A 27,808-nucleotide genomic window follows, 5' to 3' on the forward strand; every position below is an offset into this window, starting at 1 on the left:
AAACAGCAATAACTTAATCACTTGGGGTTAGAGCTGAACAAGTACCTTGTAATGAATTATTGATTTATTTCTCTTTTTCTGCCTACAAGATAACCTGAAGAAGATTAGTCTGTAAACAGATCTGCTTCTTTCTAGAACTGTTATTATTATCACTTGATCTTTTTGTGTGCAAATGCTTATCTTATAATTTGTGATGAGGAGTTATGTGGGTGTTCAATATTTGGCAGTATAGCTGTTAAGATTAAATGAGATACTAATAATTTGTATACAATGGTTTCTTTTATCTGGCTGGATGAGACTGCAGGCTCTTCCAAAACAAATATGTACATACGCAAATGAAAAAATATGAGATTATTAAAATCCATGTACTTAAAATATGAAGTGCTCACAGAGGCTAAAGAGGAGTGAAAACTGAAGTAAAGTTCCATAAAATTATTTATTTCAATATTTTACCTACATTTACCCAGTCCTAATTAATGTTTTGTGGTAGAAAGAAAGAAGGAAAGAGGGAAGGGGGGAAGGGGGGAAGGGGGGAAGGAGGGAGGGAGGGAGGGAGGGAGGGAGGGAGGGAGGAAGGAAGGAAGGAAGGAAGGAAGGAAGGAAGGAAGGAAGGAAGGAAGGAAGGAAGGAAGGAAGGAAGGAAGGAAGGAAGGAAGGAAGGAAGGAAGGAAGGAAGGAAGGAAGGAAGGAAGGAAGGAAGGAAGGAAGGAAGGAAAAGTACTACTGACAAAAAGCTTTTGTTAAAGTAAGAAATATTCAAATTTAAAAACACCCAACTCTGATCTGGAATACTGAAAAGTGATTATCTAAGGTCAGGCAAGAGGAGAGGTTGATTTTTACCGAATTTCCAAAGAGTAAACATGATAAGGCAGGAAAAAATGATTATGACACAAGGAGAAAAAAAAAAAAAAAAAAAAAAAAAAGAAGAAAAAGAAGAAAGAGGAAAAAGAAGAAAGGAAAAAGAAAAAGAAAAAGAAAAAGAAAAAGAAAAAGAAAAAGAAAAAGAAAAAGAAAAAGAAAAAGAAAAAGAAAAAGAAAAAGAAAAAGAAAAAGAAAAAGAAAAAAAAGAAAAAGAAAAAGAAAAAAGCTATAGTCTGTATAGTCTCAAGGGATTGAGAGATGTCAGATCTACAGAACAGAAAAAGGCCTAAGACCCAGACAAGGTTGAAGGAGTAAAGGACAGATTGGATCCTAAGTTTATGCTGTTGTAACTAGGAACAAAATCTGGCCCAGCAGTATGTGGAAGTCTGCCAAGAAAATTCTTGGCATCTTGACTTGAAGATGTAGGTGGTTAACAGTAAGATTAAGGTCAAATAAGGAGACCCTCACTTGGCCTTGGTTCCATCAGATAAGACAGCCCACCAGGCAAATGGCAGTCAAATTTCAAGATTTAAAGGGCTACTCTTCATTGGAGTTCAAGACTCTTACAAGCAGAATGCTACATTTCTAGAACAAAATGAATTACTCCAAACACAGGCATTTAATAATTTTTTTATTAATGTGCCAAGATGCTGAATTAAAATAACTGTCTAATCATAAGATGAGTTCTTTCTCCTTCCCTCTGCCAAGCACATAGATATCACATGGTTGAATCTTGATTTGTTTAAGTTATATCCTCCTCACTGTTTGACTTTGTTTGCGTTCTGTGTTCAAGCAATGATACTGAGGTTCTGAGAATATATTGGTGGGTTGACCAAGAATTACTCCACAGGAGGTAAATTAGTATCACAGATAAATGACCTTTAATAGATATTGTTCCCAAGACTCCTACAACACGTACTCTGGGTTCTCATTCTATTTAAAAAATAATAAATAAAGAGGGTAGGAAAAAAAGAAAAGTAAAAAGAAGAAAAAAGTATATAGATCAAAGGACTAATAGAAAATCTCTCTCTCACACACGCACACAACACAAAACAAGATTTGTTGTATTTCACATAGATCTGCAAGTCTAATTAAACCTCAGCTCTCCCGTAATCCTATCAACCTGAGTTGACTGACTTCACATCTGGATTTGCTTCAAATGGACATTATGACACTGCTAAGTTTCATAGCTATTTCATGAGTTAATTCTATTAAATAAAAAAAAAGCATCTGGGGAAAATATGATACAGTATTGAATTACTCTCCTACATAATGTATTCTGGCTTCCAGTCACCAAGACTTCAGAGAAGGAAATACAAGAAAGGTCTTCCTTTCACAGATATCAGAGCCCAGGTCACTGGTAGATAGTCAGCTGCTTTTTTTGTTAGTTCCTTTAAGCACCTTTCCCAATAATGCTTTGGATTAACACCAGCCTTGGGACAATAAGAGGTTAGCCTCTACTGAATGATTTCTTTTTGTGTGTGTGTGTCTTGAAATAACCAAAGAGGGACAAAAATTTATCTGACAAATTAGGATTCCTGTGGGCAAAGCAATATGGAAGTAGTCAGCAATGGACCATGTATATAACTGCAATATGTATTCACTTCATAAGGATGCAGCCATCCCAGCTGGTGCTTGATTCACTCTCTCTTTTAGTTGCAAGCTCTTCCAGAAACAGTCTGAGGTTAGAATGCACTGAATCCTGTCCTGCAGTACAAGGGTCAAGTACAACCAATGCTGCTCTCTGTGATGCTGTGAAGCCAGCAATCATTTCCACATCCTCACCCCTTGCAATGAATTATCCATCTGCTTATTTAAAACCCCTCCAACAATGTTTGTCCAAAATATTATTTAAGAATCATAACCATTAAACGCATCAACAAATCACACCCCTCTGCCCATAATTTTAGGTAATTAAACAGGAGCCTGCTCATCTTTACAATCCTTTGAGGTGAATAATCTTGCTTCTTGCTAACTAACCCTGACTCCTAGGTGAACTGGTGAGAACAGGCACTAAAGTGTCTGAGCAGTTCTGCATTAAGAGCAGGCTTGCATCTCCCCAGCTTGGAGCATGGTTCCCATAGCACATGATGGTCACGTAACTCTGGAGAGATGCCTCCCTTCTGTAGCCCATTCTCTGTGGATAAAACATTCCTTGTATTGCTGCATATACATTTTCTGCAACATAATAAAGAGATCATTTCAAGAAATTACAATTGTGTCACATGTTAATGCTTCCTCGTCATAGAAGACAAAGCAGAGAACTCAACTGCTGCACACAGCAACAAAGCCCAGATACTTATTTGCCAAGATAGTAACATTTTTATTATGAAATCACTTCATTTTGGAGACTTTATTTTCTGTAGTTGTATTGGTGCCTACTCTGTCTGTCATGCAAGGACTCTTTCATTTAATATCAGCATAATTCAAAAGGAAGTTTATGTACAAACTGAATGCTTTTTGTTAAAATGTTCAAGACCTGAAGAGGAATGAAATATTCCCTGGGTAAATACTAGCACAAAGTATCACAGAAAAAGCAAAAATAAAGGGAAAATAGGAAGTTCAGTACTAAACTTTCAATACTACATTTCTTCTTTATGCGTAAATTATGTGTGGGTTTATTTGTTTGCTGTTGTTTTTTTTTTGTTTTTGTTTTTTCCTGGTTTGTTTGCATGTTTTTATTTTCAGGTAATTTACAAAGAAATGCCTTCGTTCAGCATTAATTTTAATTACCCATAATATTTGGATAAAAAGGAGGCTTAGGGGTTTCTCTTCTCTTCTCTTCTCTTCTCTTCTCTTCTCTTCTCTTCTCTTCTCTTCTCTTCTCTTCTCTTCTCTTCTCTTCTCTTCTCTTCTCTTCTCTTTTCCCAACTGAACTGTAGAACTACACACAAGCAGACTTTCCAGAAGTAAATATTTGATCACTTCTGTAAGCATCAATTCATTTAAAAATATTTCCCAGTACAGGAATGAGGCATTCGTTTATTTTAAGAAAGCAACATATTTCATATTCAGGTTCTACAATCCACCACCAACAAAAAGAAAACCTATCATTTAACAAATACCACAATTGAAAACCAGTAGAATAAATGAAGAGGAAGAGGAAGAGGGAGAGGGAGAGAATAAGCTTAGGTCCCAGCTTTGGTTCTTCAAAAAAAATAATAATAATAATAATGGGGAATGCAATATGCATTATTTGCATATGCAAAATGCAATCCCATACTTTCTAATTTTTGCTGTTCAAAGAAATATTTTTTTTATGCTATTTGAAAAATAACTTTATGTGATCATCAGGTTTTGCTAGGCACTCAAAATTCTCCAGAAAAGACTGAATTCTGAGTCTGAATCAATAGTTAAACATTCTCTTTTGAAAGATAAACACAGTCTCCATAAATGTTTCATTGATCTAAACATCTGTTTAGACTCATGAACAGCTTTTCAGCCAAGTTCAGCAACAGGGAGATTGAATGAGTACATCCATCAGTTTCCTCTTTCAGGCAACAAAGGAGTTCTGTAATCAGTGTGATCTACCAGAAAGAAAAAGAATAACTAAACATGCACAAAATAAATAAATAAAATAAAATAAAATCACAGTCCAATAAAATAAAATAAAAATAATAACCTATATACTCTTGTATCACTTCCAGGATGTGAAAGTAGGCACCACTCGGATGTGTCAGAGACCATCCCAGAAGACTGTTTTTGCCACTTATTCAAAGGAGAGCATTGGCTAGAGTTTGAGCTTTTGAGTATCTAAAGGCTTTTAGGCACTCTGGAAACAGAGATCAAGCAACACATACTGCCATCGCACGCTCTTTCATTCTCCATTCAGGAAGTGTACAGCTTGAAAACAACCAAGTTGTATTACATTTTGTAAAAAAGGTATAGAAAAGAGCCTTTCTTCAAGAGACAGAGACAATGTCTGGATATCCCCCTGACAGGACAAGAGGAAATGGCTTTAAAGTGGAAGAACGTAGATTTAGACTGGGTATCAGGAAGAAGTTGTTTAATGTGAGGGTGGTGAGACACTGAAACAGGTTGCCCAACAAGGCTGTGGATGCATCCGGAAGCATTCAAGGGCTGAATGAAACCCCGAGGCTGAATGGGGATTTGAGCAGCCTGGTCTAGAGGGAGGGGTCCCTGGCTATAGCAGGGGGTTGCAAGTAGATGATCTTAAACGTCTCTTCCAACCCAAACCCTTCTATGAGTCTATGATTCTATGATGATTTTGTGATTTCTGATATACATAATTCACAATAGATCCCATGGATCAATCAACTTTTTCAAAGAATCTGGAACCTAGGCATTACCTGAGCATATATGTGCCAAGTTTGATACATCTTGCTGACATCTCCCCATAACATCTCTAGAAAAATAGAATAGTGGTTTCTGTGAAACTTAGTGTGAAGGCTTCAATCTTTGTGTTAAATTCAAGAGCATTGCTCAGACCTGTACTCAGAGCCACTCAGTCCTCTTCTTGCTAGGTTGTCTACATGTTAGACCATGAGCTCCAAGATGTTGAGACCTAAAAAGCTGAGAAACTGAGTGTTCACTTACATTCACAGCACAGCTGCCCTCCTTTTAAAGAAGATGAGACCAAGCAGAACAAGTAACACAGATGTGAAAACGACAAATAAAAAATGATATGTAAGGGAAACTGACTATATTTTTGACATTGAACAAGACAGTGGAAAGTGAAAACACTTTGTTTAGTTCATTAGATTTCATTGAATGACAGGGCTCATGAGGGGCTGATCGGGTTACCTGTTCTAACATTTTCTACAACCATGGGATGGAAAACAATGAGACAGCAGGAAAAACATCTTATCTGACCTTCATAAATTTGTCAAGCAGGTCCATCAGTTCCAATATTTCTCTTCTGATCTTCCATAATCTCAGTCTGACAGAACTCTACACATAAATTTTTTTCAAAATCCATAAGAACTGAGCCCTGAGAAATGCTGAGTCTGTCCAAGAATCAAGGAATTCAGAGGAAACTGAGATTCAGATGTGATCTCTGCAGTCCTTCACTCCTAAGGAATGAATCAAAATTGTAAATTTATCCTACTTAAAGCAAATGTTATTTTCAGGCTGGATGTATAATAGAGTACAGAACACAAAAGGAACCTCTGAGAGAGCACATACAATTTATTCAATTTCATGCTCCACCCTTGAATTAAAATCTTAGCTTTCTGAAGATGGCAATTTCTCAGCCAGAAGTTTTGGTCCTAAGAAACATGAATGAAAGTTTAATTGCTGGAACAAAATGTGTATTCTAGCCCCAAGACCGCAAAGGAGAGCAAGGCCAAGACACAGAACACTAGATTCCAAACTACCATGTATTTAAGTGTAGTTCTTTTCATGAATTGTTTTTAGCTGCACTTTTAATTTGGGAACAGCTACTCCCATCCTTCACAGAATTAAGCAAATGCCACCAGTAAGGTGAAAAGCTTAAGGGCTAATCTTCCTGCTGTCTTCCCCCCCCCCCCCCCCCCATAGAACTTCAGGAACAGATATTTAGGATTTAGTGGACTTTTGTGTGCGTTGCATGCATTGCATGTAATTTTCAATACTTTTGGATAATCTTGCCTTATGGACTCATGCCGAAGGATGAAGTTATGTTGGGCGCTTACAAGTAATGACCTTCTTTAACTTTCTTATAATATATAATTCATATATATATATATATATATATACACATACATACACACACACACACATATAATTAGTATATATAGTACAATATTTTTTAAAAGCAAATAAGTGCGTGATGATTCTTCGGTTTTCTTTTCATTGTAGTTTTTGTTGTTGTTTGGTTGGTTTTGTTTATTTTTAATGCAGAATCATGAAAAAAAAAACAGCAAACACTGATTAACGCAGAAGCTTTTTTTACATCCTCAGGGACCAGGTACTTTGGGTAGAAGAGGTAGAACTGGGGTTTGTTTAGGTTAGATTATTTTTATGTTACCATTGTATTTGAAGCACAACATGTACAACAAATGTGTTTCCTCATTGTATTTGCTCCCATTTGATATCTGTCACTGTACCACCTCCATGCAAATACAGATTATAAAATATTCTGCATGGAGAATCAGAAAATCTTCTGGAATCTTTAAATTCCACACAGAAAGAAATCAGATGGCCATGTACTGACTTAACATTTAGACAATCTCCTTGATCAAGCTCTCCAGGAAAGAAATTCATAGAGGTCAGTTTCATGTGCTCTAATCCCACAATAATGGAACATATTTTGCCTTCTTTATATCTTACTCATTGTCTCAGAGTTCACAACGCCATGACAGAGATATCAATTCAATGTCTAAAACATAGTACAGTGAATCATCTGTCAGAAGAATTACTCTCCCTGAAAGAAGTCATTTCATATGAATTTTTATTTTGCCTGAAATGTATCAAAAAATGTCATACTCATATTCAAAAACTACTCTCAAAATAATTTTGCACTTGCTTTTGAAATTATTTGCTAGCTGAAATTAGACCTTTTTTCCACTTGGAAAACCATTGGGAGCGCATGGTACTATATAAGTCACATATCTTAAGGAATAAGCTTTTTTCCATTTCAGCATAAACTCTCAACTATCATAATTACAAAGTTTGTTTTCTAAGTATGTGATAGCTACTTGACCTTCACTGGATTTGTAAAAATTCTTCCCAGTAGATTTGTTTTTGGCAAGTGCTCTAAAATAAACAGAGTGGTGCAAACACTGCCAAAGTGAATGTGTTTCAAAGAAAAGAAAGAAAGATAATTTGTTAATTGAGTCCTGCAAGCATTTATCCTCAATCACCTGACCCAGAATGCTTTGCCCTATCTTGCATATCCGGCTGTAAATTATTTGTGCATTTCGATACATGCTGTTGCTTGGTACTATGCCTTTAAGTAGTGCAAATGTTGCCAGACATTGAGAAAGAGCACTTACTGTTCCCATATGCATCCTATAGTTCAAGCAGCACGTACTCTCCAACAGAGAGGTTGCTTCTTTCTAGGCCCATGAGATGCAACTGCAAATGGCAGATGTATTTCAGCAGTTAGCTCCCCAGGCAGATCTGGGAAGAGTTGGAGAAAAGAATCTGCAGAACGAAGCCTTAACATGTGGCTGTCTTTCTTATTGAAAACAAACATTTGACTAAGAGTTGAGAGAGAAGTCTATTCAGGAAAGCAGACTTTGACCTCTTCAGAGAACTTCTTGGCAGGGTGATATGGGAAAGGCCCTGGAGGAAAGAGGAGCCCAAGAAAGCTGATCAGTATTCAAGGACCATGTTTTCCAAGTCTAGAATCAGTACATCCTGAGAAAGAGGAAGGCAGGCAAGAATACCAGGAGGCCTCTGTGGATCTACAAGGAGCTCCTGGACTTTATCACGAGAAGAAAGTCTATAGAGAGAAAACAGGAATCAGTTACCTAGGAAGACTTCAAAGAAGTTGTCCTAGCAGCCAAGGATCAGGTTAGGAAAGCTAAAACCCAGACAGAATTAAATCTAGCCAGGGACACAAAGGGGAGTAAATTCTACAGGTATATCAGTGATAAAAGGAAGGCCGGGGAAGATGTGGACAGTCTCCAGAAGGAAACGGGAGACCTAGTCATGAGGGATATGGAGAAAGTTGAGGCACTCAATGACTTGTTTGCCTCAGCCTTCACTGGCAAGGGCTCTAGCCACACTGGTCAGGCTGCAGAAAGCAAATGTAAGAACTGGGAGGACAATCTGCCTGCTGTAAGTGAAGATGAGGTTCAAGATCTAAAAAACCTGAAGGTGAACAAGTCCACAGGACCTGACCACATCCATCCAGAGGTTCTGAAGAAATAGGTGGATGAAATTGCTAAGCCACTATCCATCACATTTGAAAGGTTATGGCAGTGTGGTTCCTACTGACTGGAAAAGAGGAAACATAACCCCCATTTTCAAGGAAGGAAAAAAAGAAGATCCAGAGAAATATAGACCAGTGAGTCTCATATCTGCCTAGCAAGATCAAGAAGCAAGTCCTCCTGAGGGCTCTATTAAGGGACATGGAAAATAAAGACAAAGTGATTGCTGGTAACCAAGATGGCATTAATAATGACAAGTAATGCCTGATAAATTGGTGGCCTTCTACAATAGAGTTACAGTGTCAGTGGATAAAGAAAGAGCAATTCACAGAATCAGAGAATCATCAAGGTTAGAAAAGACCCACAAGATCATCCAGTCCAACCATTCACCAGTCACCAATAGCACTAACTAAAAATTATCCCTCAACACAACGTCCAAACGTTCCTTGAACACCTCCAGGATTAGTGACTCCACCATCTCTCTGGGCAGGCCCTTCCAGGGCCTGACTACTCTTTCAAAGAAGTAGTATTTCCTAACATCCAGCCTGAACCTCCCCTGATGCAACTTGAAGCCATTCCTCTAGTCCTATCACCAGTTACACGAGAGAAGAGGGCCAACACCCAGCTCACTACAACCTCCTTTCAGGTAGTTATAGAGAGCAATAAATTGTCCCCTGAGCCTCCTCTTCTCCAGACTGAACATTCCCAGCTCCTTCAGCTGCTCCTCATAAGGCCTGTGCTCCAGACCCTGCACCAGCTTTGTTGCCTTCTTTGAACCTGTTCCAGGGCCTCAATGTCTTTCTTGCAGCGAGGGGCCCAAAACTAGACACAGTACTTGAGGTGCAGCCTCACCAGTGCTGAGTACAGGGGAACAATTACTTCCCTGTTCCTGCTAGCAATTGATGTCATCTACTTGGACTTGTGCAAAGTGTTTGACATTTTCCCACATAACATCGTGGTTGCCAAATTGGAGAAAAAATGGATTTGATAGATGAACCACTTGCTGGTTAAGAATTAGCTGGATGGTTGCACTCAGAGTTGTGGCCAATGGCTCGATGTCCAAGTGGAGACCACTGATGAGTGGCATTCCTCAGGGATTGGGGCTGGGATCAGTATAACTTAAGATCTTTGTAGGCAACATGGACTGCGGGATCGAGTGCGCCCTCAAGTTTGCAGATGATACCAAGCTGAGTGGTGCAGTTGACATCCAAGATGGGAGGGATGCTATCTAGAAGGACCTGCACCACATGAGAATTGGTCCCATGCCAACTTTAAGAAGTTTGACAAAGATAAGTGCAAGGTCCTGCACCCAGGTTGGAGCAGTCTCAAGCACAGATAGAATTTGGGTGGAGAATGGCTTGAGAGCAGCCCTGAGGAGGAGGATTTGGGAGTGTCAATTGGTGAAAGATTCAACACAAGCCAGCAGTGTGCACTTGCAGCCCAGAAGGCCAACCAGATCCTAGGATATGTCAAGAGAAGTGTGACCAGCATGCTGGGGGACATGATCCTATCCCTGTACTATGCTCTCACGAGACCTCACCTGGAGTTCTGCATCCAGACCTGGGGCCTCCAACACAAGATTGACATGGAGCTGTTGGAGCAGGTCCTGAGGAGGGCCACAAAGATGATCAGAAGGCTGGAAAACCTCCCCTACGAGGACAGGCTGACAGAGATGGTACTCTTCAGTCTAGAGAAAAGACGACACTGAGGGGGACCTCATAGCAGCCTTCCAGTACCTGAAAGGGGTCTATGGGAAAAATAGGGGGGGGGAAACCTTTTTATAAGGGCATGCAGTGACTGGACAAGGGGAAATGGTTTTAAACTGGAAGAGGGTAGATTTAGACTAGGAATTAGGAAGAAATTCTCTACTGTGAGAGTAGCGAGACATTGGAAAAGGTTGCCCAGTGAGGTTGTGGATGCCCCCTCCTTGGAAGAATTCAAGGCCAGGCTGGATGGGGCTTTGTGCAGCCTGGTCTAGAGGGAAATGTCCCTGTCTATAGCAGGCGGGTTGGAACTAGATGATCTTTGCTCCAACCCAAACCTGTCTATGATTTTATGATTCTAAGGGTTGTCCTCTTCAGAGCACAACACATGATTCAACTGCATTGGAGTTGCCTTGGCTTAACAAATACATCCTGGAACATATACTGTGCATGAGTAGATGCCATGCTAACACTTCAAGATTCCTCTTAGACGGCCCCAGACATCACCTCTGTTATAGAATCATAGAATCACAAGGTTGGAAACGACCTATAAGATCATCCAGTCCAACCGTCTCCTCATCACCATTGCCACCACAAGCACTAAACCATATCATGCAGCTCCTCATCCAGACGCCTCTTGAACACTGCCAGAGACGGCGACTCCACCAGCTCCTTGGGCAGCCATTCCAGTGCCTGACCACTCTCTGAGAGAAAAAGTTCTTCCTCACGTCCAACCTAAACTTCCTCTGATACAACTTGCGGCCATTGCCCCGTGTCCTGTTCGTTGCCTGGGAGAAGAGGCCAAATCCCTCTTCACCACAACCTCCCTTCAGGAAGTTGTTCATCAGTTCTCCATTTTAACTCTTACTTATTTACAAAAAAAGTGGAGAAGAAACAAAATTTTCCCCACTGTGGATGTGGAAAAGCATTTTTTACTTTTCTTTTTTAAAACAGAGGGGAAACTAACTCACATATAGGGGCCTTTTACTGTCTCTGATATAAAACAATGATTTTTTTTGTAATATCAGCATCTGGAAAAAATAAAAAAATTCTTCATACTTTCTCAATTCCTCAGACTTTCAGAACACCAGTAAAGAATTTCTACATCAATAGGAATCTTTGTTTTTTCATTTATGTCACATGCAATGGACATGTTATGCATCTGTTATTAATGCATAATTAATACTAGTATTATGAAAGTAAATTAATGTTATAATTTCCAAGCTGAAAGATATATCACCTGGTACACTGCAGCTAACTGAGGAGATACAGTTATGATAATGTTACTACCAAATGGCCTTATGTTTGTCAGTTGTAAGGCTGACACCAAATCTCACATTAATTATTTGCTTGAAACAGAGCCAACTGAAGATTTGCCTCATCCTTCTGGGTTCCTGAAAGCTATCAGCTGTTTCTTACAAGTGACTTTGCTGTTTCCCAGATAGAAGGTTCATATATTCAGTATCCAGATGCTTACAGAGCAGTGTAATAAGAGAACACACATAAAAGGGCTCTTTTCCTGATGTAAGCACCCTACTTCCAGCAATCAGTGGGACTGTCTGACACTAGGCTTACATCTAACGAGTACAAGAAACATCCACAAATGGACCTAATCTTCATTACTCTGTCCAGTTCCTTTCCAGATCTGTCTATACTTCTGGCCTCCACCATGTCCCAAAGGATTCCTACAATTCAATTATGCTGAATGCAGTTATTATCATAAAGATTTTCCTCTGTTTGTTTTAAAACTGCTGCAGGACAATTTCAGTGAGGCCCACTAGATCATCCACAAAAAATGAAGACTGATCACCCCCCTTGCTCACGTTTTCTACATCACTGATGATTTAACAAGATTTCAACACATCCCTTCCCAGCTCTGCTTGCCACAGTTTACAAGATCCTAGTTTCATTTACTTTCAGATGCCTGTCGTATGTTCTTCAATAGAAAAAGATTGCCTTTGTATTCTGTCTGATTCATACACTTGTTTTTAATCGAGCAGTTTTGCAAAATAATCCAGTCCGTGTGAGGTTAAGAGAACAATTTCAAGGTCAGAATAACTCTCGCAACATCTTCAATGTGGTATGTTCCAAAACTGAAATTTCTTCCAGCACTTCACACCAGTTTCCCATATATTGCAAACCACAACCTTTACAACAAAAGCTTTGGAGGGAAAGATTTGGTGTTGCATAGAATACACTAGAAGGTCTGCATCACCTTAGCAGACAAAAAGAAGAACTTATATGCCAAGGCTCTCTTCCTTCACACCTGAAATGAAGTTTCTGAACTGTAGTAATTTTACCTTCTAATTTGGGAGTAGCATTAAGATTCTGTGAGGAACAGAAGTAGGAGACCTAGATACTCGATGCTATCAATTAGAACATTAACTCTTATGACTAAAAGAACGAGTGCATAGGTTTTTGGTATATGATTAGCACAGGAAAAGGAAAATAACCAAAAATATGGGTAGGGAATACCTCAGAAATTTACTTCTTAATATACATTTTCCACTCAGTTACTGAACAGACAAAGATCTGAGCGGATTAATGACTTGTCACATAAATTCTGCATTTACACGGCACGAGAAAGGAATAAAACTTTTTCTACTAAGGCTTTATCAAAATAACCCTGCCTTAATCCCAGCCTGATGCTCCTGATGTTGTGTTAAGGGCAAAGATACACCAACCCTGTTGATCTTTTCAGGATTACGGTATCTCATACCTTATTCCCTGTGGTCTGACTGAGCAATAGCGATGTATTTTGCTGTCTTTGAGTTTTCTTTAAAAGAATTCTCTATAATGCTCCCTGCATTTCACTTACTTTCCTTCTACTCTGTAATGCGGTTCTTTACCTCAGATAGAAAAAGATGAAATCAGTGCATAAGGCCCATCACTGCCTGTCTGGGTAATATGGTATTGCTGAGTTGAGTACTGTTATGTTCATCAGCATCTGTACTACTCTGCCAAGTCACATCAAGAGCATTAGTCTCTATTGCTGTTTTTCTTGTTTGGAGAGTGTTGTTTTCTGTATTTCCCGCTCATTTTGTAGTTGTATATAATTTAGTTTTCCCTCAAGAGTGGTAGAACTGTATTTAATCAAATTTGAGTACCTTTTATTATTTCTCATTGGTACTATTAAGATGAAATCAAATTAAGTGTATGTTTTTACTTATGATTTACATAAAATAGAATCATAGAATCATCACAGAATCGTAGAACTATAGAATCACAGAATGTCTTGGGTTGGAAGGGAACTCGAAGATCACTTATTTCCAACCCCCTGCCATAGACAGGGTTACCAACCACCAGCTCAGGTTGCCCAGGACCATATCCAACCTGGCCTTAAACACCTCCTTCTATATTTTAAATAAAAGAGGCAGAAAAAAATTAATTATGTGTATAAAACTAATTAGTGTTTGCAGATATAAGCCTCAGGAGGGATAGAGTAAAATCAGTATGTGGTCATGGAGAAGTTAAATTTGTCTCAGGTTCAAATATGCCTGCAGTCGCATCTGTAACATGTCTACTTTTCTAAAAATGTATTCCACTTATTTCATTTCTGTCTTCTAATTGTTGAGGAGAAGAAAAAGAAAAATCAGACTTCAGTTAAACCTTTGACACTACAAGAATACTGAACAGTGTACAAATAAAACAATGAAATAATTCCCCACCACTGTTACACAGCCGTTCAAGAACAGGTATAGTTGAACATATGCCTATAGCACAATTCATCTGTCCTCTTTTTGCCTCTGTACATCACTGGTAAAACTTCTGGTATGAGTTGCTGTTTAGAACTACCACATTACAGAAAAGTTTCATGATATCTGTATGAGAGCAGTGACCTGCAGTACCATAATGGTGCTGGCTCACTGCCACAAGAGAGAGACATTCACCAGACTGAAGTTTCTGATCCAAAGGAGAGCAAGTGATAAAGAAGTGAAACAGACTTATAAATTACACTTAATAGGGTCAGTGATATCTGCACAAATTCATCAAAGTGGTAAAAAGAATTTGAAGGTCAGTAGAACAAAGAAAGCATATGTGGAGGTGTGGTTTTGCACAGCTGATGGTCCTAACATTCCTGCTTTGGATCAAGGGAAGGAGAGTAATGCCAGAAGAGGTGGTTCCGGGAAGCATCCAGGACATGACCACAGCATCAACAAGCATTTTAAAGGAAGGGAGAAACTGTTGATTTGGCTTGGGAGTTTGTGCTTTTTCTCAAAGTGAATGAAAGGGGAAAGAACACTTTAGAAGGTGTGAAGAAAAAAGTATACTTTGGTTTATGGTGACTCGGTGTCTGTGCTTCTGAATAACTCAATTTCTGCTACTAATAGAGGAAAAGAAGTAGAATGGGCTACATTATCTCCTCATTAACTCTCCATTTCATTGGGACAGTTGATTCACTTTTGAATCTCACAAAAGATAGGCTGTGAGCAAAAGACTGCATCTGAAGCTATGAGAACATTACAAGAGAAGACTCTCTCTCTTTGTGTGTGTGTGTGTGTGTGTGTGTACATGAAGAAAGGATTAGAAAAGAATGGCTAAAAGAACAACAGAAACTGAGATTGAGAGGATATTAGAAGATGCCATTATAAAAAAAAAGTAGATTCACCAGTTTTTTCAAATATTTCCCAATGTCAGAGAAAATTCACATCAATCTCAACATAAGACTGGACTGGAAAATACCTTTCTAAGACAATGTCTTCTGTCACAGAGCTAAGAAAGGATCGTGTCAATAAAACAGGCTTTTTGTTGTCTCCCTTTTGCTTTTCATCCTGCTTACAAAACAGAATCTTAAAAAAAATCAAAGGTAGAATCAGGATGTTTTTAACCATATACGTTTACCAAAAATGATGAAGTGGTGGATAATGACTACCCCATTTATGTACCAATAAACTGCAGAACTGGCAATGTATTTGAGTAGCAGTGTGCACAACATATGCAAAGATACGTGAGGAAGAACATTATTGTAGAGGAAAAAGTTTACAAATATAGTGCGCTTACCACAGCTGAAAGAGTTTGGACTGAGATGAGAGTGAAAAGAGTGAAAAAGGAACAGTCATAAGAAACAGTTATACATCTCCAGGGCAGGATTAGAAGGCAGAACAGGAAGCATTTATACATAAAAAAAAGGAAAGTTGTAAAAAAGCCCAGACATTGATCATGAAGATCTCATTTATGCTGACATTTACTGGAACACAAGTGACAAGTAAAAGCATGTTCTCAAAACACTCAAAGCTCTTTCCATATGGAGCTTTCTACAAAGGCAACCAAACTGCAGTTTCTAAGTAAAGCTGAATTCTGGGCTTTATCTACAAGAGAGCACGTAAATTTTCTGAGCAAGCTTTGAGTGAAGGAATTTGGAGGCTGGAAGTGTTGCAACAATACATTTCCAAAAGCCCAAACGAGTTAATTGCCCAGGTACTTTAGCAGCATCTCCATTTTTAGATCTTAGGTTTAATTGGAATAGATGCCCATAGCGGAATGTTACTGACATCACCATAAACATGAGGAATAACTAAGATGAGAGGAAAAGCAAAAAGAACACTTCAAAATCTTTAGTAGTAAATAGGTTAAGAAGAAATTCAAGAAGTGTGAACCGAAAGTTGATTAGGTGAAAATGTGTAGTTGAAACTACAATATTCACTTACTCTTGATAAATTCACTGTCCCACCAAATATCCTGAACTTAGACCAGAACCAAAATATCTTTAAAGGGAAAAACAAAATGGAAAAATTCAAGTGTTTCTAAACAGTAGCACTGAAAGGGCTTGCCAAAGGGAATAATCATTGACACTGCTCCTGTAAATACTTCCTACCTAGGTTAGATCTGACAATTTCAACTAACAACTCTGCAACTCAATTAGCAGCAATGTTCACCACTTTATTTAGCTAGTGATTCTCTCTTTAAGTTCAAGCATTTTACTGCAGTGAGGTCATCCAGATTTCTAAATGCTCTCCTAACCAGATGCGGTCCAAAATCTTGGAACAAGGGCAATAAAGCAGTACAATGTTCTACCTACATAATTAAGGTAAAACAAGACTCTTTTTACAGACTTCAGTTCTCAGTTTACAGCCAGCTCTTTTCCATTTGCCCTTCTGTGTCTGTGTCTTTTCCTGTATTATGGCAAGTATTTGCAGAGAACTAACATGTACCAACAATAATATTTGAATATTAAGAAATATTTATCAAGTAGAAAGTAACCTCACCTTGGAAAATTCTGATGATAGCAGAAGGAGAAAAAGAAAAGTGACTTGTTCTTTAAGTCCTAGGGTCAGTACCTCATTCTTAAGCAAAGTGGTTGAGAAGTGTTGTAGAGAAGGAAGAGGAGCTGGGGCTGTTCAATGCCTTCATACAATGTTTCCTTGGTAAAAAGAATGGTAAGAAAGAGCTTGGGCCAAAGAAGTCCTCCTCCTCCTACACAACGCTTGTTACTGGAATGCTGAAAACAATGAAAGGTTAATGTTATCACTTAAAAAACTTACCACGGTTTAGGATTTTTCCAATAATGCAAAAAAGGGTCATTAAGAGGTTCAAATAGAAAACACAAATTAAGATGCTGTATTAATGACAATTATATAAATAACTTAGACTGTGTATTTCATCTTATCAGTTACACTATTAGATCTTTGCACACTGTTCTTTGCCAAAAAAGCCCTCATCTTTAAATATCACTGGCTATAATTTATTTCAGAAAAAAAAATGCAATAAATAGTCAAATAAATGCGTAAACATATATTATGTATGTACAAACAAAAGCTTACAAACTGAACTCATGTCTGAGGAAATTTGGACAAATACAGATCAGTGTGCTAAGAAAAAGCTATTGATCAAAGTAGAAGAAAGATTATTAACCAAAGTATACAAGAAGATAAACTACTCCTCAAGGTTAACTTTTTCCATGAAGAAAATTGGTGTCATCACAGGATGCATCTGGATTTAAAAAAAAAAAAAAAAAAAGTGATAAAAACATTTATAGGAGCAGGAGAGAATAATCTGACTCTATGACGTACCTAGCTGTGCAAAGTAGGTATTTCATCTCTCTTTATAATCAATAAAAAGAACCCGTGTATAATGAAAACTTTAAGCAAAGAAGGGTATCCACAGGTTGCATGCCCATGTGCTTGCATGGTAACAAAGTAACAATTTATCATTTCATTGGGAGCATTCAACATAATCAATGATAACTTGATAGTACATATTACAGATTGGTGATGAAGTTTACTGATAGAGTAAGAAGTCTTAAACGATTCAGAGATCTGAATGACTATGTGTGATGTTTTGCTACTTTGATACAGAGAAAAACAACCATACATCACAGAATCGTTGTTGGAGGTCATACTTGGATCTTATCAACTCCAGTTTCTTGGCCAGTATACAGTAACCTACAGTGCAAAGCCAAGTCAGTTGTGGGTTTGTGAGTGTCTGGCCACTCATTTTCTTTCTACAAGAAAATGTTAAGCTCATGCTCAACACCAATTTAATGTTGTCCTTTACACTTTCAATTTTCCCATAAAAATGTCTACGGATATTTAACCTCCAGAGTCTGGGTAAAGCTATTGAACAATATGGGCCTCAGTGTTCATCCATTGCATTTATTCACTCATCACAGTACTCATCAAACCCTAGTAGCCTGGCCCATTTTAAGCCACACAAGAGTCCATTCATCCAGTCCTCATGACCCTCACCTTCTAAATGAAGATATTGACAGAGGCAGTATAAAAACATCACTGAAGTCAAAATATTGCATCTACTACTCCCTCTTCATCCAGCACTGAAAGTATTTGACCATAGAAGGCATGCCTCAAACTGTCTCCTTGTCTTTGATGTACTTGGAAATGAATTAAAAAAGAACATAGTCCATAATATTGCTACGAACTGACATGAGGTTCTCTCACCTATAGTTCTGTATTGGCTGTAAGAAAAAAGAGGAAAGACTATTAGGGTTTGTCATGACAAGACATGCAAAATGGTTTCAAACTAAAGGAGGGGAGATTTAGATTGGATATAAGAAAGTCTACAGTAAGGGTGGTGAGAAACAGGTCGCCCAGAGAGGTGGTGATGCCCCATTCATGAAGACACCCAAGGTCAGGCTGTAGTAGGCTCTGCGCAACCTGATCTAGCTGTAGCTTTTGCTGTTCACTGCAGAAGAGTTGGACCTTTAAAGGTCCCTTCCAACTCCTATGAATCTATGAAGAAACCACAAATCAAGCAAGATGATAGAATAACTCCTTTTGCCCTTTCACTCTTAGAATCTTAAATTTTTATAGTGATAACAAAATTACTCTGAGCATGCTAAACAGAACAGCCAATAAATCTGTACCAGAATATCAAATGTAAATCTTCCAATACTTCTTTCAGAATATCTGGCCTTCTTTCAGAATATTTCTACACAGAGTATTGTAAAATGGAAGACCTTTCCACTAAAATTAGAAACAGATCATTTTTCATGTGGTAAGACACTAATACAATGACCAAAGTATTTAATGTAATACATAATTTAAGAGTCCTGCCTTCAAGTCAATCTGCAGCTGTAGACAAAAACAGAAACGATGCTATGTTGTATTAGTGTAGTAATAAAAAGGTCACTCGAATGTTTATGTAACAAGGGCTAGGATTGAGAATTAATATTTCCTAGTGATCAAGCAGACACCCACTCAAATTACAGTACAAGGAGCACTTAAAAAATTAATTAACACTTATTTGAATAAAAAAATCATACAGTTTTCATAGGAAAAAAAAACCCAACAAGTAAAACCAACGTAGAAGTAGCTCTTTTGTTGCTGTTGAAATGAAAAAGCAAGTTTTTGTGCAGCAGTAACACATTGCTTCCTTGATCCATCAATAATGCTTCAGATATTTCCCAAACAAAAATATTAGTGACTGGTAAATCGACCTTGCTAAATATTGGTCCAAATCACAACACCAAATACGGAAAAAAATTGAATGTATTTAAGATTTCTGCTGCTTCAGTATTGTAAGATTTTCGAGATGTTAATGCAATCTCATAGAAGAGCATTGTAAAATCCCCAGAAAGTCTCTGGTAAGAAAATATCCTAAGAGATATCCAAAATGTTATCCCAAAACATTTTCCCTCACACCAGGTTGCACTCATCTGGCCATCCAGTGTATAAGTAGTTTCTGGATAGCATGCCAAATAGGGGACAAATGTAAAGCACACAAAAAAGTGTAGAGAACTGCTCCATTGCAATTCCTGGGGAGAGGAATGGAGAGAAGCAGCATTAAAAAAGAGAGGATAAATGAAGGAAGCATAAAATGGAGGGGGAGATGAAGAAAGTGAGGTTAAATCACAGTGTTTAAAGCTGTAAGAAACAAGGTTTTGTTAACTTCGCTGTTCAAAGAACTCCTTGTTTTTTAAAAGAGCAGCAATGCCCACATTCACCTCAATGCCAGGTTACCTTTTGAATCGTCAAGTCGCAAATGGCCCTCTTCTTGCTTGGCATTGTTGCCAGGCTAGAATAAAGGGAGAAGCTTTGAACAGAAGGACAAACGTGTCTCTGTCCCCTCACATCAAACACAAAGGAAGAGAACAAGACTATAGCTAGATTAGAGAACACAGGAAGAGGCCAAATTCAGTCCCATTAGCCAGCAGGACTGTGGGAATGATGCAAGGATAGTAAGACATACATCCATTTAGAGCCTTTTAGACCCCTCGGCACTACTATAAGGATACTGATCTGATTTACAGTGCAGCCCCCATTCAAAGAGTGTGAGTGAAATTTGAGCCAAACTGCTTTGTTTTTCCTGCTTGCCTTCTACCGTCAAAATTTCTTTTGCTGTAAATTACCATAGATAAACAAGATGAGTCTTAAAAATTAGCATCTGATTGCCCTCAAATTAAACCCATGCTTTTTGCCGCAGAGCTCAGTCCAAGATCAAGGCAATGCTGTCAGTTTTACTGAAGTATTTACACAGTTTTACTGAAGTATTTCATTAGAAAGATGGCAAATAACTTAAAATCATTTTTTTTTTTGTATCAACCCCTTAGTAGCATGAGCATCAATAGGTAATTGTATACTGAAATCCCACAGAAACAATCAGTGGGTGAATTTCTCAGCATTCATTTTCCTAATGCGTTATTTACCTTAGTTTAACTAATATTAAACACACAAGTCCAGGTGGTGAAAACTGGCATCACTCCACTGCAAAATGTTTCTTTGCTTCTTGTAACCTAAATGAGAATTAGAAAAGAAGTTCAATGCTGTGGGTGGTGCACAGATACTGCTGTGAACAGTAAGTCTTCCAACTGATTTAACATCGTCATGACTGTTCTAGAGAAAAGCTCTGAGCAAGTGAAACGTGTCACTGGACTGCAACAAACCAAACACAGGTGTCCAGTGCTTAAACAATTCCATCTGGTCTTCAGCTGACAGATGAGAAGTACAAAGGTCTTCTGTAGGTCTTCACTTGTTCCTGCTATCCCTGGGCAACAGTTCAGGTACCTCTGGTGAACAGTGCATGATGAGATACCCCATGTGGAGGCAGCTGAAAGAAACTGTAATAATTAGGACCCAAAAAGTACAATTCTCCTATTCTTAGTCAGCGGTCTAAACACATCCTTGGGGGGAGAAAAAAAATACTCCTTCTGGAATAACACAGATAGATACTCTAACGGAAAGAGACATTCCTATAAATAATAATAATAAAAAATATAGAAGATGAACTGTATAAAAATCAGAAAGACATGCATACACTTACAAACTTCATTAAGCCATGACAAGATGATACTATACATTTCCTGATCCTCTCTAGTTGTCACAGTAGTCAAAGGAATTTCTGGACTGTATGTGAAAGGCACCCTATGACAAAAACAAGAGAAACCATGGACTTTTCATTTAGTAAAGATTCCTATATTTCAAAGAATATTATCAGCGGAATACTTCACATTAATTTGAATGTATTATTAAACATTGTCAAATTAAATGGAAATTCAAAGAATTGCAATAAACACTTTGAGAACAAAATAGTTGTTAAAAATATATTCTAGTATATCCAGAGCGAAGAGTAGAGGGCACATAAAAAGAATGAGAAGAAAATTTGCAAACTTATCTAAATTTTTAATTATTTAGAGAACTAGTATCTGTAAACATCCTGAATGTAAAATAAGATTAATCAAACAAATTGTTTGTTCTCAGCCTTCTGCAGTCTATTGCACAAAATAGGCATGTGCACGATTGTCTGCAAGCTCCTCTCAGCTTTCTCTCAGCCTTGAGAAAAGGAGACTGAGAGGGGACCTGATCCAGGTCTATAAATATCTAAGGTGTGGGGGGCAGAATGGCGAGGCCGGACTCTTTTCAGTGGTGAGTGGAGACAGGACAAGGGGAAACGGCTGGAAACTGCAGCATAGGAAGTTCCGCACAAACGTGCGCAAGAACTTCTTTACAGTGAGGTGACGGAGCACTGGAACAGGCTGCCCAGGGAGGTGGTGGAGTCTCCTTATCTGGAGATGTTCAAGACCTGCCTGGATGCCTACCTGTGCGACCTGCTGTAGGGAACCTGCTTTGGCAGGGGGTTGGACTCGATGATCTCTGGAGGTCCCTTCCAACCCCTACAATTCTGTGATTCTGTGATTCCTCTCTCACTTCCTATCTTAGCTCCTAAATAACACAGCATGCCATAGCATCTCCTTATTCACAAATAGCTGTCACATATCCATAAGTCATCAGTAACTTGAAATATAACGCTGCAGCATTGACAGTCATATGTTTTGCTTTGTTTCTCATTGCCTCTCAAATATTTCAAATATTTTTGTTTTTCTAATTTAGTCTGCACATAAAACCTCAGTCATTTCTGCCTTACAGGCCCATGTGACTCAGACCTTTGATAACACTGCAGCAAATTCCACCTACACTACACCAAGTTCATAAAATTTATTTATAGGCCAGTGTTTGCTGAAGGTAGTAAAATAAATAGAATACTCCATTATTATAAGTACTATTTAGAGCTTTCTGATGTCAGATAGTTGCTGATAACCTGAGTAAGCATATGTAAATTTGCACAGATTATGGACAAATAATATCTAGAAAATATAAATGAATATAAAAATACTTTAATCACACAAAAAGCCACAAAAAGAACTTACAAAATTTTACCATTTTTTGAATAGGGTGTGGAGATAGATTTTTGTCTTGGTTTATAACATCTTGCAGTAAAACAACAAATTGCTGCTTAGCAAGTTGGTCCTCTAGTTTATTCAGCTCTTTCCTCTTATTTCTACATTTAGCTGTGATTTTTTTCTGTAATTTATCTTTTTTTTTTTCATCTCTTCTTGTCTCTTGGAAGCATGGATTCAAATAAAAAATGATAACAAAGAGAAATGGCTCTCCTTTTATATAAAGAGTTCAAGGTGAAAAGATAGCTTTCTAAGCTGTATTGCTGACAGACTAATTTGGAGTCCACAAAATCCATTGAAAATCTCAGTAGTTTCTGTACTATGCAGAATCCCTTAGACTTAAGCACAAGGAATAAGCAGAAAATACCTCATGTTAGGATATGCAGCTTGATTAAGACTCAGTGATGACTCGCAATTTGTTCTTTTATTTAAACAATTCCATATTTACATGTACTGGTAAATAAAAATAAAAAGTTAACTAGCATGGGCAGAATACTTCTTGCATTTTTTGCACACCTGCCTCAATCTTCTTTGCGGAGAAGAAAAGAAAGAATATTTAGTTCTTTTGAAGGTATGATTGTTGGCCTAGCAATATATCTGTCCTTTGAGAAAGTCCTCTAAGTCACATACTTACATTTCCAGCTTGGTTTTGTCAAAATTGTCCAGACTCGCCACCAGTATTCTTTGTTTTCTCCAAGTTCGTGAGCAGGAGAAAAGACTGATTCCTTTTCAACTTCTAATTAAAGCTCTTTACTCTCAGTCAAAGCTGAGGTTTGAGGCTCATTTTGCAGTTTTAAATAGCTAAGGAACTGCCCACTGGTAAAATACAGTGTAAGGATTATTGCTATCAGTGAATGAGCTTGAACAAAGCCCACTCGACTTCACATTCTGGCTCTGCTGCAAGTCTTTATGTGCCACATCAGAACCATCTCCTTCTTCCAGGAAAATCTGACTCCACTAAGCTACACAATGCAGTAGGAGGTATGAGAAAGTATACTTCTCTGAAGAGAGGAAGGCAAAACTAAAGTTCTCTTTCAAATTGTGTTTTTAACAGTTGGCTTATTAAATGGACAATATGTACTTTAAGAAGTTGCATTGGGGCTTAAGAAAAATAAGCCATCTGGTTCAGTCTTCATATAGAAAGCCATTTACTGCACGTGCTCTGAAAACAGCCCAGCTAAACAGGATGAAGAGCTATTTAAAAATGAGTAGTTCTACTACTGGAATCCAAGTCAAGAGAATCAGGCCCAAAACATATATGCACATGGTGTGTGCAGTGACCAAAAACATTTCTATTTCCATGTCTAAACACAAAACCCTGGTACCCAGAATGAAAGGATTCTCAGGTCTTATTCTGTGTTCTCTAGATTTCAATTTCACTGAACTTGCATAAAGCATGTTTTCTTCTTTTTTGACCAGGGGAGAGAATTGATGAGGAGTTAATTTTTCAAGCATTCAGATATTTATTTTTAATTAATTTTATTCATTCTGTCTTTATTATCCTTGCATTTCTCATCATTCTACTTCAACTGTTTCAGAAAAGGAATAGAAATTCTTTTTTTCCCCCGCTTTTTTTTTTTTTTTTTAAAGAAAACATTTTTCTTATGTCTTTGATCATAAAATTAATAAAATTAAAACATTCTATAAAGAAGGGTTCCTTCAAATCTTTCAAATAATTTGTCTTGCAGGAAGAACATTAACAAAAACATATAGAGACTTTATCCATTAGAATCTGTGGGCTACTGGCTCACAGGAAAACATGAGTACAGATTGCAGTGTGATTTCCAAGAAGAATTCAAGATGCTTTATGTCCATTTTGGACAACTACCACAGAGGCATTAGTGTCAGCCAAAGACAAAGATACACAATCTGTAAGTGATAGATTGCATCATCACCTGAAGTAATAATTGATGTCCAGGTACTGCAACAGGACAGATCCAATTCCTCAAAGCCCTTCTTATCTTACAGCTCACACACAAGAACATGATGTGCAGCTGAGGACTTGGCGCTGACCAAAAAAGAAAAGAAGACTTCCAGCTGGATCTGTGAAACACTTCTTTTCATCAAGGAGCAGAGTGTGGTTAACGTCAAAAGAAGCATTCAAGTGTACTAGCAGAGATCTGACATTCCTTTGTAACCAATACATGAGAAGTGAGAAGCATCCAGTGTGCAACAATACCCAGCTATCCAGTAAAATCTCAGAATAACAAATTTGTGACTAAAGTTTATGAAAGTAGGAAGAAAAAAAAATGTAAAAATGCCAAGCAGTTTTGTACAGAAAAATGCTTAAAAAACCTCTAAAGAGATTATTGGTAAATGGTTAAACCCTTATTTTTGTCCTAAAAATGATGCTGCATCATAGGATCAGATATATTCCAGAAAAAAAAGAATGAAAATGATAAATCTTCAGCTGCACAAAGGTTAAAAAAAAAAAAAGCTGCGAAGACAGACTAGTAAACTAACTATACCTTACATGGGAGGCTTTTGAAAGACAGAGATTTTGTAAATGAGAGTAACCAGCTAAGGTAGTGATGAAACGCAATCATTGTAATGGTTATCACAGAAGACATCTTCAGTGGAAGGACTGCTGCTAGTCAAACTGTGTGTGTGAAATGGGGATCAGTGTCTGCGCCAACATATATGTTCCAGCCAAGTATTCACTGCAGTCTGAGGGCAGAACACATACAGAGAGGAAATGAAAGATGTGGAGAGGAAACACAGACAAGGCTGGTCACTAATCACATACTTGAAAGCCCCTTTAGGACTGACTTATCACATCATATTGAGAAGACTATGCTTACTGGGGACATAAGCAGAGAGACTGTTAAACCTTTTATTTTTTTTCTTTTCCCCCTCATAACAGTGGAAAAAGTCAAGATTGCATGGTGGACGGGGAGATAAACGGTACAAATAGCAAAGAGAGTTGGCTCACATCCTCCTGAACTCTTGCCATAAACAATGTCTGGGAATGGCCTGAGGCTCCTCCAGGATAGAAGCTGTGCTTGTTCCAATGGGAGAAAACTGAAATTTCCAGCATTAGCTCTGTGTGAATTACAAGGTCAAGCCGCCCAAACCTGTGCTTTTCTGAACATCTGGAGGGAAAAGAACTGAAATGCCCACATCTAATTTCATCACTGCTATTGTCTCAAATCCTCTGTGAGCTTCAGAGAAGGCTGACTCAGCAGATCCAACAGATGCCCTCAGAAGAGCCTGGGAAGAATGCTGGGTGGCAAATACAGAACACTGTTCTTAACCTTTATAATACCCAAGCAGTCCAAATTTTCCCCCCTTTTTCAGCACGTCCCCTCACCTTGCAAAATCACTGATAACACCTAAAATCAAGTGACACATTGATTTGCTTTCAAATATACTGTTTGTGAATATCCTGAGTACAAGAACAGTTTAAAAAACTGTTTTCAAAATATAGAGTGACTGTCCCCAGTAGTTACCATTCAGATGATGGGAAAGTGATTTTTTAATGCATCCTGCATTCCCTTTATAAAAGTTACATCAATGTAATATATCTCATTTTTCAAAACAAATGGTATGCTTAAAACTCCAGTTATACACCAGGAACACTGGAAACACTAACAACATTTGGATTTTATAATGATGAATTAACAAGTAAACAGGAAACCATTGTTTTGAAAGTCTTGTAATGCAGATAAGGAATGAGAGAATTCTGGCCCACCATCTCTCTCTTCACATACTTCTATACATACCTAATAAATAAAGCTTACATAAACACATACATGTTTGAGCACACACATACATAAAACGGCTCAGTGAAACAACTTCCAGACTAGTTTAAATAACAAACACAAACAATTTCAATTGAATAGGATACTAGGATAGCACAGTTAATCTTTCTAAAAAGTATCCAAATAAGTTTGCGCAAAAAAAACCTTATATTTTTCTTCTCTCTGCTCCTTGCCAAGACAAAGTTTCATTCCAGTATCAAATCATACATCTGTTTTTCCCCACAGGGTCTCTATCCATTTAATGCACAGGATGGACTGTTCTCAATGAAAAAACACTTAATGAAAAAGGATAAAAACATTTAAATGTTTAAATATGTAGGCTTACGGCTTATTTACTATAGCATTACTGAAAATCTGTTCTGAAGACAAAGTAACTTTTATTAAAGCTTATTTCCACAGAGTTCATCAGCACAATAAGTATTTTATATTAAGCAGTTATTATTTAAACAACAACGAAAATCCATACAACAAACAATTAATTAGAAAAAATAAAAGCATGGGCTTAAGCTCACAACCAACTACAAAAGCAACCTTCTCTCCTTCAGCAGTCCCCCATCCCTGAACTTCATCTATAACAAATGAGGAAGAGAGGAAGAAGAGAGCAGCTGCCATCATTGTGCAGCCCTGATTTACCCTCTGAACACTGGGCATGCTTGGAAAATTAAATGGAAAAAAGTGGAAAAGATGATTAGTGCTCCTACAGTTAAGAACCGTATCACAGACTGTAGAACCTGGAAGGGACCTCTAGAAATCAACAAGTCCAACCCCCTGCAGAGCAGGCCCCCCACAACAGGCTGCACAGTATTCAGGTGGGTCTTGAATATCTCCAGAGGAGAATCCGCAACCTCCCTGGGCAGCCTGTGGCAGTGCTCTGTCACCCTCATTGTGAAGAACTTCTTTTGCATATTGATGTGGAACTTCCTATGCTCCAGTTTATGGTCGTTTCCCCACAGACCATTGAAAAGAGGTTGGCCATGTCTCTTTGACTCCCACACTTAATACACTTATAAACATTAATCAGACCCCCCTCTGACTCTTCTTTTCTCAAGGCTGAACAGACTCAGTTCACTCAGTCTTTCTTAATAGAGGAGATACTCCTGGCCCTCTATCATCTTTGTGGCCCTCCACTGGACTCTTTCCAGGACACCCATGTCGTTTTTGTACTGGGGAGCCCAGAACTGGATACTCCAGGTGAGGCCTGACCAGTATAACTATATAACTGTGCGTATAGGTGTAAAGTGAATGAATATAAAGATCTTACAATTATGAAATAAACAAGAGAGTTTAGCAAAGCAGATCATAATAACAAAAAGAGAATAGATAGAAAGCTTACCCACGTCCTGTGCTCACTGCAAAACTCCAGAAGAGATCCTTCCCCACTGGTAGCCAGCTCTTAAATAGGTCTAGGAGAGGTGGAGCCAGGCTCCACCCCTTCCGGCAGCACAGGTGAATTGCCTTCATTTGTGCTCCTAGGGCTGACTCATTGCTTGCTTCAGGTGATCAATCAGAGGCTCAGGCCATGATGGCAGTTCCCGT

At 38.1% G+C, this 27,808-nt stretch overlaps 1 protein-coding gene and 1 long non-coding RNA gene across 4 annotated transcripts in view; one reads left to right on the plus strand and one right to left on the minus strand.

Annotated features, from left to right (window-relative positions):
* The window catches only part of BCKDHB (branched chain keto acid dehydrogenase E1 subunit beta), a 1,150,961-nt gene that overhangs the window by 579,364 nt on the left and 543,789 nt on the right, over positions 1-27,808 (plus strand). The window lies entirely within an intron of this gene.
* On the minus strand, positions 14,870-27,696 carry LOC125688662 (uncharacterized). Of its 3 annotated transcripts, XR_007374828.1 has the most exons (6): positions 27,606-27,630; positions 20,721-20,884; positions 20,484-20,570; positions 18,067-18,293; positions 17,234-17,311; positions 14,870-16,820 (listed from the first exon to the last, which is right to left on the minus strand). It is a non-coding gene; the product is annotated as an uncharacterized LOC125688662 (long non-coding RNA). The 3 variants fall into 3 exon arrangements; XR_007374827.1 differs by lacking the exon at positions 20,721-20,884 and having other exon boundaries at positions 27,606-27,696; XR_007374826.1 differs by having other exon boundaries at positions 20,484-20,884.

Source organism: Lagopus muta, chromosome 2 (assembly GCF_023343835.1).
Source record: "Lagopus muta isolate bLagMut1 chromosome 2, bLagMut1 primary, whole genome shotgun sequence".
Taxonomy (NCBI): Eukaryota; Metazoa; Chordata; class Aves; order Galliformes; family Phasianidae; genus Lagopus; species Lagopus muta.